Source organism: Hibiscus syriacus, unplaced genomic scaffold, assembly GCF_006381635.1.
Source record: "Hibiscus syriacus cultivar Baekdansim isolate YM2019G1 unplaced genomic scaffold, ASM638163v2 tig00111334_pilon, whole genome shotgun sequence".
NCBI classification, from domain to species: Eukaryota; Viridiplantae; Streptophyta; class Magnoliopsida; order Malvales; family Malvaceae; genus Hibiscus; species Hibiscus syriacus.
This window is the reverse complement of record NW_024063062.1, coordinates 656057-674738: the sequence shown is the minus strand read 5'-3', so window position 1 is coordinate 674738 and position 18682 is coordinate 656057.

Sequence of the window (18682 nt, the reverse complement as noted above, 5' to 3'; positions counted from 1 at the left end):
CTTTCACAAATCATTTCATCAGAGGAAATTAAGATCCGACCAGATTTGACTTATAAAGAATAACCAATATGGATCTTGGCTTGAGAAATCAAACAACTATGTAACAAGACGATTACTCTAGTCAAAGTGATTTAGCAAAATCACCTTAGACGACGTTACTTTGGGAAAGAGAGGATGATATGGTAATGTGTAGATATTTTCATATCAGGTTGAAGACTTGGATTGAACAGGTTCAAAATCTAATGATTTGCATGATCTTCACAAAATTCTCAAATTAAGGAAGAAAATTGGAATTCAAGAAGTTGGCAAGACCAGAAGAGGTTTTCGCATATGGCGAGGGAACATATTACCAGGCCGTACAATACTAATTAGGGTTACGAATTTACAATTGAAAGTGAAATTCTTATAAAAGGGGAGTTAGGGTTTTTTATAAAGTTTTAAAATTCAAGGATGAATTTTTTTAAGGAGGGGACTAATTGTAATACCCCAAAAAATTAGATAATGACCAAAATACAAATTTTGAAAGTTTGATGGTCAAAGTATAAAACTTGGAAAATTGTAAGGAATTAAGTGAGAAATTTCCTAAAAAGAATTTCATTCTATAAATAGATAGTTTACTCTTGAGCATGGGGTTTTATAGAGATCATATTTTTGGATTTGGAATTTAGTAAAGAAAAGTTAGAAAGGGTTAAAGCCGATAAGGAATTGGTAATTCGGATCGAATTGGAGTATTACAAAAATTTGAAGGATGTTATAAAATGGTTTTAAATATTATTTTAATATTTTTGATCAGAGAAATTTGGTTTGGAAAAGTGTAATTTTTCAGATTTAACAGAAACAATGGAATTTATTGACTAAAACGCAAGATTTGAAAAATTGAGGGGAAATTTCATAAATGAAAGTCAAAATAATTCAGCTTTGACTTTGAAATATGATAAGGATGAATTTTCATGGTTTTATGGTGAATAAGAAGATTCATTAAGGGTGATTTTGTCTTATCCCAATTAAATGAATATTATATTCATTTATAGCGGAATATAATGTAAACAAAGATGAAATGCACCCAACATTTCATCCAAATTTGCTCTCTTCTTCTCCAAAGCTACGTGGGTTTTCTCCTAAGGTAAGAGAAAGCTTCAATTCAATTTTCAAGCAATTTCCTTAGGATTTTGAGTATGCTGAAAATAGAAAATTATTATATGTGAAAAACGCTATCATTTGGTACCAATATTGCATGATAATATAGTTAGCGTTCAAGTTCATCTTGAGTTGATGAAGGAGATATTGATTTCTTGTGTTTTATGGGTTATGAAGAGTTAAGTGATTTTAAAGAATTGGTTGTAAGAATTGATGAAGAACCTAAGGATGAGGTTAAAGAAAACAGTTTATATTTTGAAATTAGCAGTGGGTTTGAAAATTCACCAGAAATTATATAAAAATAATTTGGAGGTTATTTTTATATATTTATGTTCATATATCGATCTAGTTTTGTTTAAAATAAACGAGGATCAATTCAAGGTGTATACAAAAAGATATGAATTTTTAACCAAGGAAAGGTCAGAAAAAAAATCGGACAGCAGATTCTGCAAAACAGATTCTGTTGGTCAACTTTGAAAAATCACCATAAATTGTACAGAATGAATTAGAAGTAGTTATTTATATGTATAGATTCATATTCGAGTCTAGTTTTTAACAGAAGAAACGGAATTAAATTCCAGTGTGTATATCAATACATAATAATGATTCTTTAAAGGTAGTGCGAATTGTTTGAATATGGAAACTTTAGAATTTAAGTGGAAAGGGATTAGAAGACGAAGAGTAATGTTTAAATGTTGAATATATTTTTGGATGCTTGGAATTGAAGTTAAATGGTAGGAGACCATTCTGAGTAAATTGGAAAAGTTGGTTACAATGTTAAAAAGGAGTTATTAAGTATTGAGTATTTTGATAGAAATGAGTTTCAAGTATATTGTGGAGTTATTTCGGGATATGTTTATGTTAGTACAATACTAACATATGTATCGTTATCAATTTGTGATTTATACAGATCATGATTGATTTTTGATTGAAGTAAGTCAAGTATAAAAAAGGTATATGTTTATGTTAGTACAATACTAACATATGTATCGTTATCAATTTGTGATTTATACAGATCATGATTGATTTTCGATTGAAGTAAGTCAAGTATAAAAAAGGTATATGTTTATGTTAGTACAATACTAACATATGTATCGTTATTAATTTGTGATTTATACAGATCATGATTGATTTGCGATTGAAGTAAGTCAAGTATAAAAAGGGTATATTGTGGACAACAGTGAGTAACATATTTTGATAGATATAAAGTGTCAAGGTGAGTGCAATACATGCATGACATTATACATGGATGTTTTAATCATCATTAGGAAGACTTGTGATAAGTCGACCTTGTTTATATCAGCATGATATTATGCCATATTTTTATAAATTAACATGACATTAATATGTCAAAGTATGAAATTATAATGCATTGATTATAGAAAATGTGATAATTTACCATGAATATTATTTCAGGTATGAACTGCCCAAAGTTAAATGATATTGATATACTTTGCCATGGATGGATCAAATAAAAATAAACTACATACCCAAGTAGGTTATTGAGGATCAGTGGTATTAATGGCATGCCATAGAGTCTAGCAGCTGCATATTAGGTAGTACTAGAGTGTCTAGAGAAGGCACATGGTGCAGGCCTCAAAGTGTCTAGTGAAGACACAATATAAAACACTACGGTGTACAAGGTGGGTAAAACCCAACCTCAGCACTATGGTGCATTATTAGGTGAGAAAAGCTCGACCTTAGCACTTCGGTGCAATATTTGACTCCTATACTGGGTTCCTCATACGGTTATACTTTGGGGTATGGTTTATTGGTTAATAAATTATAAACTGGCAAATAAGATTACGAGCTTATGTGATTAAATGGTAAGTATTTTGGTAAAATAAGCTTACGAGCTTATGAAATAAATAGTAAGAGATTTTATCTTATTTTGATCAAGGAAAAGTATTGGATATGTTGGTAACATGATTTTATGGCATTTTGAATTTGCATTGAAATTCATGCATGAATTGTATTGCACTGTTTATTGTTTTAATTGGCTCACTAAGTATATATTTAGCGTGTGATGATTTTCACGCGCAGGTAAAAAGCCAGTAGTAGAATAAAGAGTTCAGAATGACATCAAGCATCGAGGAGTATATTTCAATATCAATATGATATCCTTTGGTGTAATGTTGAATTTGTTAGTGGCATGTATTTATTAATGTTCAATTTGTTTTGTTGAATAAATTTAGAAATAAAATGGTAAATTTTTTAGTGATGAAAGATTAAGTTTTTATGAGTTTTATATGTATTTTTCGAAAGTTACTGTAGCAGTGAACAGTACCCACACTTAAAAATTTCCAGAATGCTACAGGTACCGATACTATTTATAATATAAAAAAATCTTTTGAATAAAATTTGTTATAACGAAACATAATTTTTATGATATGATATTTTTATAATATCAGTTACTATTTTAAGAAAATAAATTTTAAATCACTTTTGGATTGAAAATGGTTTTATAAATTCGGGTGACATCTATAATCTGTATATATATAATTATACAGGTTATAAGTGTTACATTTATTGGCATCAGAGCTACAGGTTTAGTCGATTCTAGGACTAAACCGAGTTTGTTTTGAGTTAAAAAGTGTATACATGCCACTAGGATGTCAAAAGTTACTGATAGTTGTATATATACTATGATGATGCTTATAGGGAGTAAAGTTACTCTTTATTAATGTATGATGATTCTGACTCTGTTCAGATGTTGGAATTAAAGACAAAGGTAAGAAAGTCGAAATTGTTGAAAAGAAGGTCGAGATTGAAACCGACAAAAATGGGACCCGATATGACTTAAGTAAAACACCTTAGAAGGGTGGATGTTATAAAGGATTTTTCTCCATTTTATGGAAGAAATGTCCCAGTTTTTAATGAAGATTCTGAATTAGAAGAATTGATTAAAAAGTTTAAACGACTTATAAGAAAAGTTGAATCGGATGAGGATCCAAAGGAGATTTCTGAATCTAGTGATGATTATGAAGTTCTCCAGGTAAGCTTAAATAAGTGAGAAATATTTAAGCTAAGCATTAAATTGTTTAAAGCATTGTTGAGTTGAGTAAGAGAAAGTAAATAAGCGGTAATAAGTTCTCCGCTAAAAGTTCAAAGAAATTTGAGTTATTAGTGAATCAAATGGTTATGAGTTGGATTGAGAATAGATGTAAAGTCCATAAATTTAATAGAGTTACCTTGTGAAGGTTAATATGCGAAAATGGATTGTGTAACCTTCCATGTTGCAATGAATTATTGTATAGATCGAGATTGGTTCTCAAGAACTTGAAAGTGTCAAGTTCATAGTGAGAGAAAAAAATAGTAAATTTGTTTACTAGTGTGATTTTAGCATTAACTACTATGAAGTTATTGCTACATTTTGTCAAGTCTTCTTTGAATGACATGGACAATTAGACTTTCATTTGAGATGGAAAATGTATCAATTGTTCGAGAATAATTTCTATGGATTTAGAAAAGTTATACATATTTCCTTAAGAATGAAATAAGGAATTCTAAAGTAGAGATATTCAATTCTACTTGATATCGAGTGATATTATAGTGGAAAACCTATGGGTTATGATACAAGTGTTAGACGGACAAATAGTAAATATCCAATAAAGATTCAGGAGCTTATGTTATCACTGAATATTACGGGATTATCATTAACGAGTTTTAGATCATTTTGATCATGAGTTGGTTGTCTCTGCATTAAGGTTGGGTTAATGGTCGCAAGAAGCGATTAATTTAGAAAAATGTAGAGAAATTAAAAATTTTAAAGATTGATGAAATGTGAAATCATCACTAACGTGATATCAACAATGGTTATGATTAAGATGATGTATGAAAAGATGCACATATTTTCTAGCTAAGGTGATAAATACTCAAGTATCTGAAGCAAGATCTATGATATTTCCATAACATGGGAATTTACATGTCTTTTTAGATTTATTAATTTGGTTACCTCCATATTGAGAGGTGAAATTCAATATTAATGGTTATCAAGGCATTAATCATGTATCAATGGGTTCGTATCGAATGGTTGCGATTGAGTTAAGAGAATAAAGAACCAATTGCAAGAACTGCTAGATTAAGGATACATTAGACCGAGTATTTCACCTTGGGGTAAACCGGAGTTGTTAAAAAAATGGATATATTCGATTATGCATAGATTATCGATAGTTAAACAAAGTAATTATCAAGAACAAGTATCCTCTTCTGAGGATTGATGATTTGTTTGATACACTTAAGGAAGCAGATGTTTTCTCTAAGATTGATTTTAGATAGGGTTATCACAAGTTAAAGATTAAAGAGGAAGATGTTACAAAGATAGTTTTCAGAATACAGTATAGACACTACGAATTTGTAGTAATGTCGTTTGGTGTGAGAAATACTCTGGCAGCATTCATGGATTTGATGAATGGAGTATTTCAACATTAGTTAGATAAGTTTTTGGTGATCTTTATTGATGACATTTTGGTATACTAGAAGACAAAGATAGAGCATGATGCTTATCTTTGTATTGTGCTCGAGATACTTAAGGGTAAAAAGTTATATGTCAAACTGTTAAAGTGTGTGTTTTGGCTGTCAGAAGTTGTTTTTCTTAGTCATGTTGTCTCGACAGATGACATAAGAGCTAAAAAAAGAAAAAGAAAACGAAGAAAAAAATAGAAAAAGAAAAGAAAAAGAGGAAAAAATGATAGATGAAAAAAAAGAATAAAAAGAAAAAGAAAACGAAGAAAAAAATAAAAAAAAGAAAAGAAAAAGAAAAAAAATGAGATTTAAAAAAAATCACTTGTGAAAAAAAATGCATGACTAAAGACTTTGAAGTCAAGTATGATGAATGTCTATTTTATCGAGGAAGAATTTGTATTCCTTGTAATGATTAGTTAAAGAAAGATATTTTTCTGAGGCACATTATAGTCCACTGACTATGCATACAGGTGGGAATAAAATGTATCAGGATGTAAAGAGTCATTTTGGTGGCTAGGTATGAAAAGAAACATTACTGAGTTGTTGCTACATGTATGACATGTCAACAAGTAAAAGCTGAGCATAAAGTGCTTTCGTAATTGTTGCAACTGATTTATATTCCGGAGTGGAATTAGTAAAGAGTCACTATGGATTTTGTTACAAGGTTAACTTTGACATCAAATAAAAAGGATTCCATTTGGGTGATTGTGACCAGTTAATGAAATCGACACATTTCATTTCGATGTGAATGGACTATGCATTGGATAAATATACAGAGTTCTATAACTTGGGAAATATTTCGACTACATGGAATGCCAGTATCCATTATATCTGATAGGGATCCAAAGTTCACTTTAAGATTTTGGAAATATTTGCATAAAGTTTTGGGTACTTGATATAATTTCAGTACGATCTTTCATCCACAAATGGATGGTAAGTTAAAAAGTATTATTTAGATATTATAAGATATTATGAGTGCATGTGTGATTGATTCCAAGGAATCAGGGGAAAAAGTATTTATTTTAGTAGAATTTCCTACAATAATAGTTACCAATTGAGCATCAAGATGGCTTCATTTGAAGTTTTATATAGGAGAAAATGTCGAACACCATTTAATGGGTTCGAGTTAAAAGATCGAAATCTTGTTGGCCCAGATTTATTGAAAGAGGTGGAGGATAAAGTAAAGATAATCTCAAGATGATATTTGATCAGCAAAAGTCTTATGTAGACTTGAAGTGAAAAGAGATTGAATTTTATGAGAGCGATAAAGTTTTTCTTAAGGTATCGCCTTGGAAAAATATTTTGAGCCCAAAACGCAAAAGAAAACTAAATCCAAGATTCATTGGACTTTATGGAATATTAAAAAGAGTTGGACTGATGGTTTATCAGTTAGCATTAACTCCGAAGGTTATTGAGATCTGAAGTTAGATAAAGTACACAATGTTTTTCATGTGTCGATGCTTAGAAAGAATCGATTGGTTCTTTTACATATCATTTCGTCAGAGGAAATTAAGATCTAACCAGATTTGACTTATAAAGAAGAACCAATATGGATCTTGGCTTGAGAAATCAAAAAACTGTGTAACAAGACGATTCCTCTAGTCAAAGTGATTTAGCAAAATCACCTTAGACGACGTTACTTTGGGAAAGAGAGTATGATATGAAAATGTGTAGATATTTTCATATCAGGTTGAAGACTTGGATTGAACAGGTTCAAAATCTAATGATTTGCATGATCTTCACAAAATTCTCAAATTAAGGAAGAAAAATTGGAATTCAAGAAGTTGGCAAGACCAGAAGAGGTTTTCGCATAAAGCGAGGGCACGTCTTACCAGTCCGTACAATACTAATTAGGGTTACAAATTTACAATTGAAAGTGAAATTCTTATAAAAGGGGAGTTAGAGTTTTATAGAAAGTTTTAAAATTCGAGGACGAATTTTTTTACGGAGGGGACTAATTGTAATACCCCAAAAATTTAGTAATGACCAAAATACAAATTTTGAAAGTTTGATGGTCAAAGTATAAAACTTGGAAAATTGTAGGGAATTAAGTGATAAGTTTCCTAAAAAGAATTTCATTCCATAAATAGATAGTTTACTCTTGAGCGTGGGGTTTTATAGAGATCATATTTTTGGATTTGGAATTTAGTAAAGAAAAGTTAGAAAGAGTTAAAGCCGATAAGGAATTGGTAATTCGGATCAAATTGGAGTTTTACAAAAATTTGAAGGATGTTATAAAATGGTTGTAAATATTATTTTACTATATTGGATCAGAGAAATTTGGTTTGGAAATGTGTAATTTTCATATTTAACCGAAACAATGGAATTTAGTGACTAAAATGTAAGATTTGAAACAATGAGGGGAAATGTCGGAAATGAAAGTCAAAATAATTCAGCTTTGACTTTGAAATATGATAAGGATGAGTTGTCATGGTTTTATGGTGAATAAGAAGATTCATTAAGGGTGATTTTGTCTTATCCCAATTAAATGAATATATAGTGGAATATAATGTAAACAAAGATGAAATGCACCCAACATTTCATCCAAATTTTCTCTCTTCTTCTCCAAAGCTGTGTGGGTTTCTCCTAAGGTAAGAGAAAGCTTCAATTCAATTTTCAAGCAATTTCCATAGGATTTTGAGTATGCTGAGAATAGAAAATTGTTATATGCGAAAAAGGCTATCATTTGGTACCAATATTGCATGATAATATTGTTAGTGTTGAAGTTCATCTTGAGTTGATGAAGGGGATGTTGATTTCTTGTGTTTTATGGGTTATGAAGAGTTAAGTGATTTTAAAGAATTGGTTGTAATAATTGTTGAAGAACTTAAGGTTGAGGTTAAAGAAAACAGTTTATATTTTGAAATTAGTAATGGGTTTGAAAATTCACCGGAAATTATATAAAAATAATTTGGAGGTTATTTTTATATATTTGTGTTCATATATCGATCTAGTCTTGTTTAAAACAAACGGGGATTAATTTCAAGGTGTATACAAAAAGATATGAATTTTTAACCAAGGAAAGGTCAGAAACAAAAATCGGACAACAGATTCTGCAAAACAAATTCTGTTGGTCAACTTTGAAAATTCACCATAAATTGTACATAATGAATTAGAAGGAGTTCTTTATATGGATAAATTCGTATTAGAGTATAGTTTTCAACAGAAGAAACGGAATTAAATTCCAGTGTGTATATCAATACATAATAATGATTCTTTATAGGTAGTGTGAATTGTTTGAATATGAAAATTTTAGAATTTAAGTGGAAAGGGATTAGAAGATGAAGAGTAATGTTTAAATGTTGAATATATTTTTGGATGCTTGGAATTGAAGTTAAATGGTAGGAGACCATTTTGAGTAAATTGGAAAAGTTGGCTCCAATGCTCAAAAGGAATTATTAAGTATTGAGTATTTTGATAGAAATGAGTTTTAAGTATATTGTGGAGTTATTTCGGGATATGTTTATGTTAGTACAATACTAACATATGTATCATTATCAATTTTTGATATAAACATATCATGATTGATTTGCGATTGAAGCAAGTCAAGTATAAAAAGGGTATATTGTGGACAATAGTGAGGCACATATTTTGAAAGATATAAAGTGTCAAGGTGAGTGCAATACATGCATGACATTATACATGGATGTTTTATACATCATTAGGAAGACATGTGATAAGTTGACCTTGTTTATATCAGCATGATATTATGCCATATTTTTATAAATTGACATGAAATTGATATGTCAAAGCATGAAATTATAATGCATTGATTATAGAAAATGTGATAATTTACCATGAATATTATTTCGGGTATGAAAAGCCCAATGTTAAATGATATTGATATACTTTGCCATGGATGGATCAAATAAAAATAAACCACATACCCAAGTAGGTTATTGAGGATCAATGGTATTAATGGCATGCCATAGAGTCTAGCAGTTGCATATTAGGTAGCACAAGAGTGTCTAGAGAAGGCACATAGTGCAGGCCTCAAAGTGTCTAGTGAAGACACAGTACAAAACACTACAGTGTACAAGGTGGGTAAAACCCAACCTCAGCACTACGGTGCATTATTAGGTGAGAAAAACTCGACCTCAGCACTTCGGTGCAATATTTGGCTCCTATACTGGGTTCCTCATACGGTTATACTTTGGGGTATGGTGTATTGGTTAATAAATGATAAACTGGAAAATAAGATTACGAGCTTATGGGATTACATGGTAAGTATTTTGGTAAAACAAGCTTACGATCTTATGGAATAAATGGTAAGAGATTTTATCTTTTTTTGATCATGGAAAATATTAGATATGTTGGTAACATGATTTTATGGCATTTTGAATTTGACATTGAAATTCATGCATGAATTATATTGCACTGTTTATTGTTTTAATTGTCTCACTAAGTATATACTTAGCGTGTGATGATTTTCACGCATAGGTAAAAAGCCAGTAGTAGAATAAAGAGTTCAGAATGACATCAAGCATCGAGGAGTATATTTCAATATCAGTAAGACATCCTATGGTGTAATGTTGATTTTGTTAGGGGCATGTATTTATTAATGTTCAATTTGTTTTGTTGAATAAATTTGGAAACAAAATGGTAAATTTTTCAGTGATGAAAGATTAAGTTTTTATGAGTTTTATATGTATTTTTTGGAAGTTACTGTAGCAGTGAACAGTATCCATCCTTAAAAATTTCTAGAATGCTACAGGGGTACCGATACCCTGCTATAGGTACTGATACCCTCACTGTTCACTGTTCACTATTCATGGTATTATTGATAATTAAAAAATCTTTTGAATTAATTTGTTTTATAACGAAACATAATTTTTATGATATGATATTTTTATAATATCAGTTACTATTTTAAGAAAATAAATTTTAAATCACTTTTCGATTGAAAATGGTTTTAGAAATTCGGGTGACATCTATAATATGTATAGATATAATTATACGAGTTATGGGTGTTACACTAATGGTAAGTACTGATTTATTTTTATAGTTTTTGATATATAACTAGAAGTAACTTAGGTGAATTAGTAGATCTAGATCCGGAGATCGAAGCAATAGCATAGAGAATCCACGCACAAACGCTTCGAGAAAAGAGAAAAAGACAAGAAGAACAAGAACAGAGTTCAGAAGCATAATCAAATCCAGAGACAGACTCTGAAACAGACGAATACAATATCTCGATGGCAGAAGAAGAACAAACAATCTGAGAGCTAACCACAGCTCCTGTCACTCAGACGCCATTATGCATCAATTTTCCTAGTGGCAGGACTCCGTTTCAATTAAAGACGGGACTCATTCATCTTCTTCCCACCTTCCACGACTTTCCCAGTAAAGATCCGTACAAACACTTGTTGGAATTCCACATGAATCGATTTTTTCTTGACAGATTGTTTCCAGCGGCTAAAGCAAGCGAGTTACGAAGGAACATTCTTTCTATTCAACAAAAGATCGAAGGAAGTCTTTATGACTATTGGGAGCGATTTAAAAAACTTTTTGCACGTTGTACGCAACACATACTAAGTGAGCAAACGTTACTTCAATACTTTTATAAAGGTCTTTTACCAATTGAGATGAAAATTGTGGATGCTGCCAGTTAAGGAGCATTAGTCAACATGAGCCCAACAACAGTAAGGGAATTGATTTCAACCAAGAAAGCCAACTCTCAACAGTTTTCAAGTGAACCCAACCGACGGGTTCACGAGATAAGTACTTTTTCCCTTGAGAATAAGTTAGACAAATTAACTGAAGTAGTTAATTCACTTGTTACAGGAAAATATGGAGCAACAAGAGCATGTGGGATATGGACAAAGCTAGATCATCCGATGGATTGTTTCCCACTGATACAAGAAGGAGACAATGCATAAATCAATGACATAGGGAACTTTCCAGGTACTCCACAAAGACAATACAACCCATACATTAATACTTATAATCCAGGATGGCGAGACCACCAAAACTTCAGCTATGTTGTAAATCAAAGACAAAATTATCAACCAAGACCTCCTCCTCAACAGCAAACACAAAAATCACCATTTGAGGAAATAATAGGGAAGTTAGCAATCTCACAAGAAAAGTTCATTGTATCCCAGGAAAAATTCCAAAGCCAAATTGGAACACATTTTCAATAGTTAGATAACCAAGTAAACCGACTAGCTCAAACTATGGGAAAAATAGAATCACAAAGAAGACAACCTTCTCAAACGGAGTTAAATCTGAGAGAGAATATTAGCTCCATCACACTCAGAAATGGAAAAGTTATCTCACCCAAAGTTCCAGCAGAAAAAGATGCACATCAGGAAGAACAAGAGGAAACACCACCTCCAGAAATACAAGGTACGTCTAACTCACATCCTTCTCTTTCTTCTCATGAAATCATGCCACCGCCCTTCCCATCAAGGTTGATGAAGCGTGATAAAAGAACTGAAGAAAATGAGATCTTAGAGGTGTTCCAAAAAGTTCAAGTCAACATACCTCTTCTTGAAGTAATTCGACGAGTACCAAGGTATGCTCGATTTTTAAAAGAACTTTGCACTACAAAGAGGAAATTAATGGGCACGAAAAGGTAAATTTGGGAGAACATGTCTCTGTAATTTTTCAACGAAAGCTCCCACCAAAGATGAAGGATCAAGTATGTTCGCTATACCTTGCAAAATAAGTGATTTTAAAATTAAACGTGCAATGTGTGACTTAGGAGCTTCAATCAACGTTATGCCAGTATTTATTTATAAAATGATTACTAACGAGCCTTTGAAGGAAATGGGTGTAACCATACAGTTGGATGTCGGTCTGTGATCTATCCAGTGGGAATGATGGAAAATGTCTTAGTGAAGGTCGATGTATTATTTTTTCCTACAGATTTCTATGTCAATGACATGGAACATGATAGGTCGGATACTTATTCCGAAGTACTCTTAGGCCGACCCTTCCTAAGCATCGCATATACAAAGATCAATGTTAGAAGTGGCATGCTGACAATGGAATTTGATGGTGAGACCGTTGAATTTGATGTTTACAAAGCAATGAAATACTCGGATAGTGTTGAAAGAATTAATTTTGTTGATGTTATAGATCCTTTAATTGATGATTATATTGAATCTAATTTTTCTTATAATCTTTCCAAGGGTCCTGAACTTTGCCAAAAAGAGGAAGAAAGGGAGTATGAAAACATTCATTCAATCATTTTTTATTTATTTTTACCTTCCTCTAAAACTAAAATTTTACCATCTATTTTGCAGGAACCTGAGGTAGAATTGAAACAAATAAAGAATGCCTTTTTAGGAGAAAATGCTACTTCACCGTTTATTATTTCGGATAAGCTTTCAAATATAAAAAATATCCGAAAAAAGCCTATGAGAAAACAAAAATCTACAAGAAAAAAAATAAAAGAATTATACGATCGTAGAATTTCTCATAAGGAAGTACTTAGTTGGAAAAATCGTATGAAGTGGAGGAAGTATTTCTCTCAAAACCCGTAGTCTGAATCAGGTCGTCGAGCTAACGACGTTAAAAAAAGCGCTTGATGGGAGGCAACTCATTTCGTTCTATTTTTATTTTATTTTATTTCATTTTATTTTTTAGCAAACTTTATTTTCATTCTATTTATTTTATTTTAATTAATTTTATTTTATTTTTCTCCGAATAGATCCGAATTCCAATCGAATATTTAACAAAAAACAGTGTAAAAAACTGACTTAGTTCGAACTGTGCAGAAAAATTCGAATAGAACAGTGCAGAAAAAACTGATTTGGTTCGAACGGTGCAGAAAAATACACAGCAGATTCGAACAATGCAGTGTAGAAAAAAAACAGTGTAAAAAAGATTTGGTTAGAACTGTGCAAAAAAACAGACCCTTGTTCGAAAAAAGGGAAGGAAAAATTGATCGTTTCAATTGTCTTTCATTTATTCTTTTTTCCTTGTTTTGTTCTTCATTGCGCTTCATGTTAATTCGTTGATTGTTCTTAATTATTTTGATCTCTTGTTTCGATATTTTAAACCTTTGTTTCAATATTTTAAACCTTTTTTTCGGCCTTATCCCTACCCTAACCTAAACCCCGTTACACCTTGTTTAAAGACCCCTTGATTATTGCATTATGTTCTTTTTTCGTAGTGGAGACTTGATTGGATTCCAAGCCTATTGTAATATTTTGGTTAGTTTCGGTTTAAGCGATTTCATTTACCCCAAATACTTTGAGCGGATATTTGTGAATCTTTGTGAGGTATTAAGTCATGTTTCATTGAAGTCTGCAATTAATTGGGATATCTTACTTTAAATTTTTCTTGGTTGTATCTTTGCTTGATTGTTACTTGAATTCAGCAAATATCATGGACTTAGTTCGATTGGTAGTTTGAGGGATAACATGAAATTGAAGATGACAACTTATGATTTTGATATGTTAATTGATGTATACTTGAGAACAAGCATTGAATAAGTGAGGGGGAATTTGATAAGTGCTTAATTTAGTTAACATTTTTCTTTTAAATTACTCCTTAATCATTGGTTTCTGTGGATTAAATGTTCGTTTTCATTCATTTTCTGTGCAGGACGTTAGATTTTGGAAATTGCACTAAAATGAAGAATTTTGTATTTTTTTTTATTTTCGGAATCGAATCTGAAGTAGTGAGCATGAATTTGGCCATGAAACATCAGACGAGGTGATAACGTCAGAACCTTCTAGAAGATCCAGTCAGCGTTTCTAGAAGAACGAATGAATTGGCCGCACGTTTATGGAATTCTAATTTTAATTAAACTCAAGTTTTAAGATAATATTTTAAATATTATATTTTATCTTTGTTTTAGGTATTTTAGTTTAAATAGGTTTTAGTATTTTAATTAAGTTGTAGGATATTACTTTTATATTTTATCTTTGTTTTAGGTATTTTAGTTTAAATAGGTTTTAGTATTTTAATTAAGTTTAGGATATTATTTTTATATTTTATCTTTGTTTTAGGTATTTTAGTTTAAATAGTTTTAAGTGTTTTAATTAGGATTTAAGATGTTTTAGCTTGTTTTTAGGAATTTGAAGGCTATAAATACCCTTTAAGGGTAAGCCTAGAAACATATCTCTCTCATTTGAGAATAAAATCTTCTTTTTCTCTCTAGCTTTCTCTCTATTTTCGCATACTTTTCAATTATGCTAAGTATGACTTTGGTCATGCTTAGCTAATTTTCTCTCAAGCTGAAGACTGAAGCGAAGGCTCAATTCCAAACGTGAGAATTGTAAGGTACTTAAATCGATTTGGATTTTTCTCTTTGTTTTCTGAGCTTACTTTTCAAATCAAAATGATTTCGACATTGGTCCGGATATTGTTATTGTTAACGTTTGAAGAAGGATTTGCTTATTGAAGTATATTCAACTTCCCGAGAACACACTTGGCAAAATTGTTTGCTAAGAGGAAACTAAGATCGAAATCATTGTTGTTGAAACGATTCAATCCGAGTTGGCAGCGAAGAATTGTCCTTGTAAGCCGACATGAATCTTGAAGTAAAAATATGTTTCAATGATCCGAGGAATTTGAGGCGAAACTGAAGTATGAGGCTGATTTCACAATAAGTTTTCTTTATCCCAATTCAGTTATTTTATTTATTTGTTTATTTAATTTTTATTCTTCTTTAAATAATTAAAAACCCCTTTTATCTTCATTACTATTAATATTTATTATTTTATTATTTCCCTTTTTATTTATTATTATCTATTTTATTTTATTAAATCTTTTCAACTTTACTTGGAACTCTATCTCTTCCTAAAATCAAGAAACAGTTTTACTAAATCACAAACACCATAGTCTCTGTGGATCGACCCTGCTTCTCTATACTACATTTTCCTTTCTATTTATTAAATAAGCCGGAATTATTTTAATAGAAAAACGATGGTTATCAGTATCAAACACAACCAAAGTGAGATTCACATAGAAGCTGCCCAAAACGAATGAAAACTCACGCCTCATAACACAGCAGCAATACAATTCAAAGAATCAAACATAAAAGTCACACCATAATCAGGGTCGGTCCTAACTACTTTTTGACTCAAATTAAAAAAATGAAACTCTAATTCAAAAAAAATATGTAATATAAAACATTTATTTATTTTTTTATTAAATTAAACAAATAGCAATTCATTACAATATTTAATATTCAAAATGTCAAAAATATATTTAAGCATACAAACACTTATTAAAAAAATTGCCTTCAAATATTTTTTGATGCAAAATCATTGATGATAGTGTCAACATCATTGCTTTCCAACATATTTTTCTCAATACATAACACAACATTTAGAAATAAAAGAATGATCTTATCTAAAATTTGGACATATATAAAAATCAAAAGAAATAATTTGAAAACGTGATCTTACCTAGAATTTTAGGAACATTCTTCAATATGATTCAAGCACCACAATTGATGATAAACAATTGTGACTTTGTGTTTGAGAGAAATAATAGAAATTAAAAAGTGAGAGTTATAATTTTCAGAGAATTTGTGAAATATGTAAGAGAAAATAAGCAGACTAACTATACTTAATTTTTTTCCTCCCATTGAGTTTTGAAGAGAAAATAGTAACGTTAATAAAAATTTTCATTTACATAGAAAATTCGAAAAGAGATTTGATGCATTGATGGTGGGAACTTGAGAAGACCAAAATTATATAGATTAAATTTAATTTTTTTTATTTATGAAAATAAATATTTAAATTAGAGTTTTATGGGAAGTTGAATAATTTATTAAAATTAATATAAAAATTCAATAATTACAATTGACACTTTAATAAATTTATGAGCCCATTATTTTATTTTAAAGTTTTTTAAGTTTCTTTTCCAAAAAATAAAAAAGAAATATTATACTAATAATATTTTTTAATTTATAGCCCTGGGCGGGCACCCCATTTGCCCTGGCCCAGGGTCGGCCCTGAGTCCGGACTAGACATTCATAATATCCCTAAAATCAGAAATCAAAGAGATCAAGGTGTTATAACTCCTGAATAAGCCTCTAGAAAGTACTAGCTCTATGCTAGACGAGACCTTTAAACAAGCTTCTCTGCTCACTGAAGCTTTCAATGAGCTTTTCCCTCCGGACATTAGGAAGATTCCGGACACGGGTCTTCAGGATGACTACAATACATAAATAAGACCACTGATACATGTCATAACCATTTTTCTGTAAAACAATTAAATATTATTTTTAAAAACAATTATGACTTTAATTTGGAAAAAATGGGTGATTTTGAATTGATTTGAATAAAATTAAAAAGAGTCGCCATCAACCTTTGTGTTAGGTAGGTTGAATACCTAAAAACGTCTTTTAAAACAATTTTAAGAAAAATCATTTTTTAAGACAAAATTCGGTCTGCGTTACCAAAGATTCATTTAAATGGATTCGGGAGTCGGTTACGTGCGGGGAAGGGTAAACACCCCCACAACGCCCAAAATTGGTACTGTGTCGCTTACACATCGTTGTAAATGGTGGAAATTATAAATCAAATATAAAGTTAAAATATGATCTATTTATCGAACGTTGGTTAATTTGCTTCGAATTAAATAATTAGAGAAAATTCTTTAACTCGAAAAGAAATCTCGAAATTAGCAATCCTCCATCGGGAAAGCTAACTCGACTATTTCTCATCCATAAAGAATATTTCCCTCTTGATAAAATGTGAATCGAATATAAATAAAATTGACGTTTGTAACAACAAAATAAATTGATTAACTAAAACATGAATCGCAAATAAGATGGGAAAAAAAAAATTTTAAGTTTATATTTACATAAAGTAAAATAAATTACTATTTAAAATAACACACATTGCATCATTTGCACAAATTAACAAAATATATATTCAACTTATTTTAAGTTACTATGTCGTTAAAATGCCGTATCGGATCGCACCACTTCGACAAAGTGATACTTTCCACGCTCATTCTACGCATACGTGTTCTTAAAGTATTTGGACATATTTAAATAAGGAAAAATGGAAATAAATAGAAATAGAAATATGTGAAATAAATATTTACAACAAATAAAATTAAACATATTTAATTACATATGGTACAATAGATACATAACATGAAAAATGTACATACATAGGGGATTAAAATAAAAGAAAATTAATATTACAAACCAAACTATAATGACAAAAAAGTACTTTGAATTACAAAAAACCCAAAATATCAACATATAAACTCAAAGGACCAAAATAGTACAAACATGAATTTCAAAGGACTAAAATGAAATAAATAGAAATATGAAGGGATTAATCGGTAAATAAAAAAACAGAGCCAAAATCAAAATATTAAACATTTACAAGCACTAGAAATGAAAATAAACCATAAACAACATCTAGGACTAAACTGCAATAACCAAAAACATGAAGGCCGAATCATTATTAAACCAAAAGTAAGATAATGACTAAAATAATATATTTATAACTATCATAGCCAAATTTGAATATCAGAGAAAGTACACAATACCTAAGATCAGTGACTAAAATATAATATTTAAATGTCAGAGATAATTCGAAACTCAGCCAAAATACATAACATATAAACTCAGGGGCTAAAATGAAACTATTACAAACATTGGGACCAAAGTCAAATATCCACAAAAATGACATAACATACATTAGTAGGACTAAAATATAAACAAAGAAACATAGATGCCCAAAACAAAATAAAATAAAATAGACATTAAACCAAACATCAAACAATGACTAAAATAGAATATATACGAATATGATGACCAAACTCAAATAACAGTAAAGATAATAAAATGCATGGGATCAGTGATTAAATTAAAATATTTGAAAATATTAAATCCAGAATCAAATATAGACAAATATGATATAAAACATGAACAGGGACTAATATATAACATTTGCAAATTTCAGGACCAAATCCGAATATCAAAGGAAAATGCACAATAAACTGAAACAGTGACTAAAACGAAATAAATATAAATATCACAACCAAATTATAATATCAGCAAACATAATATACAAATTAATGACTGAAATGCAATCATTAAAAACTAAAAGGCTCGAAATAAAACAATAATAATTTCATTAAATGACTTAAATAA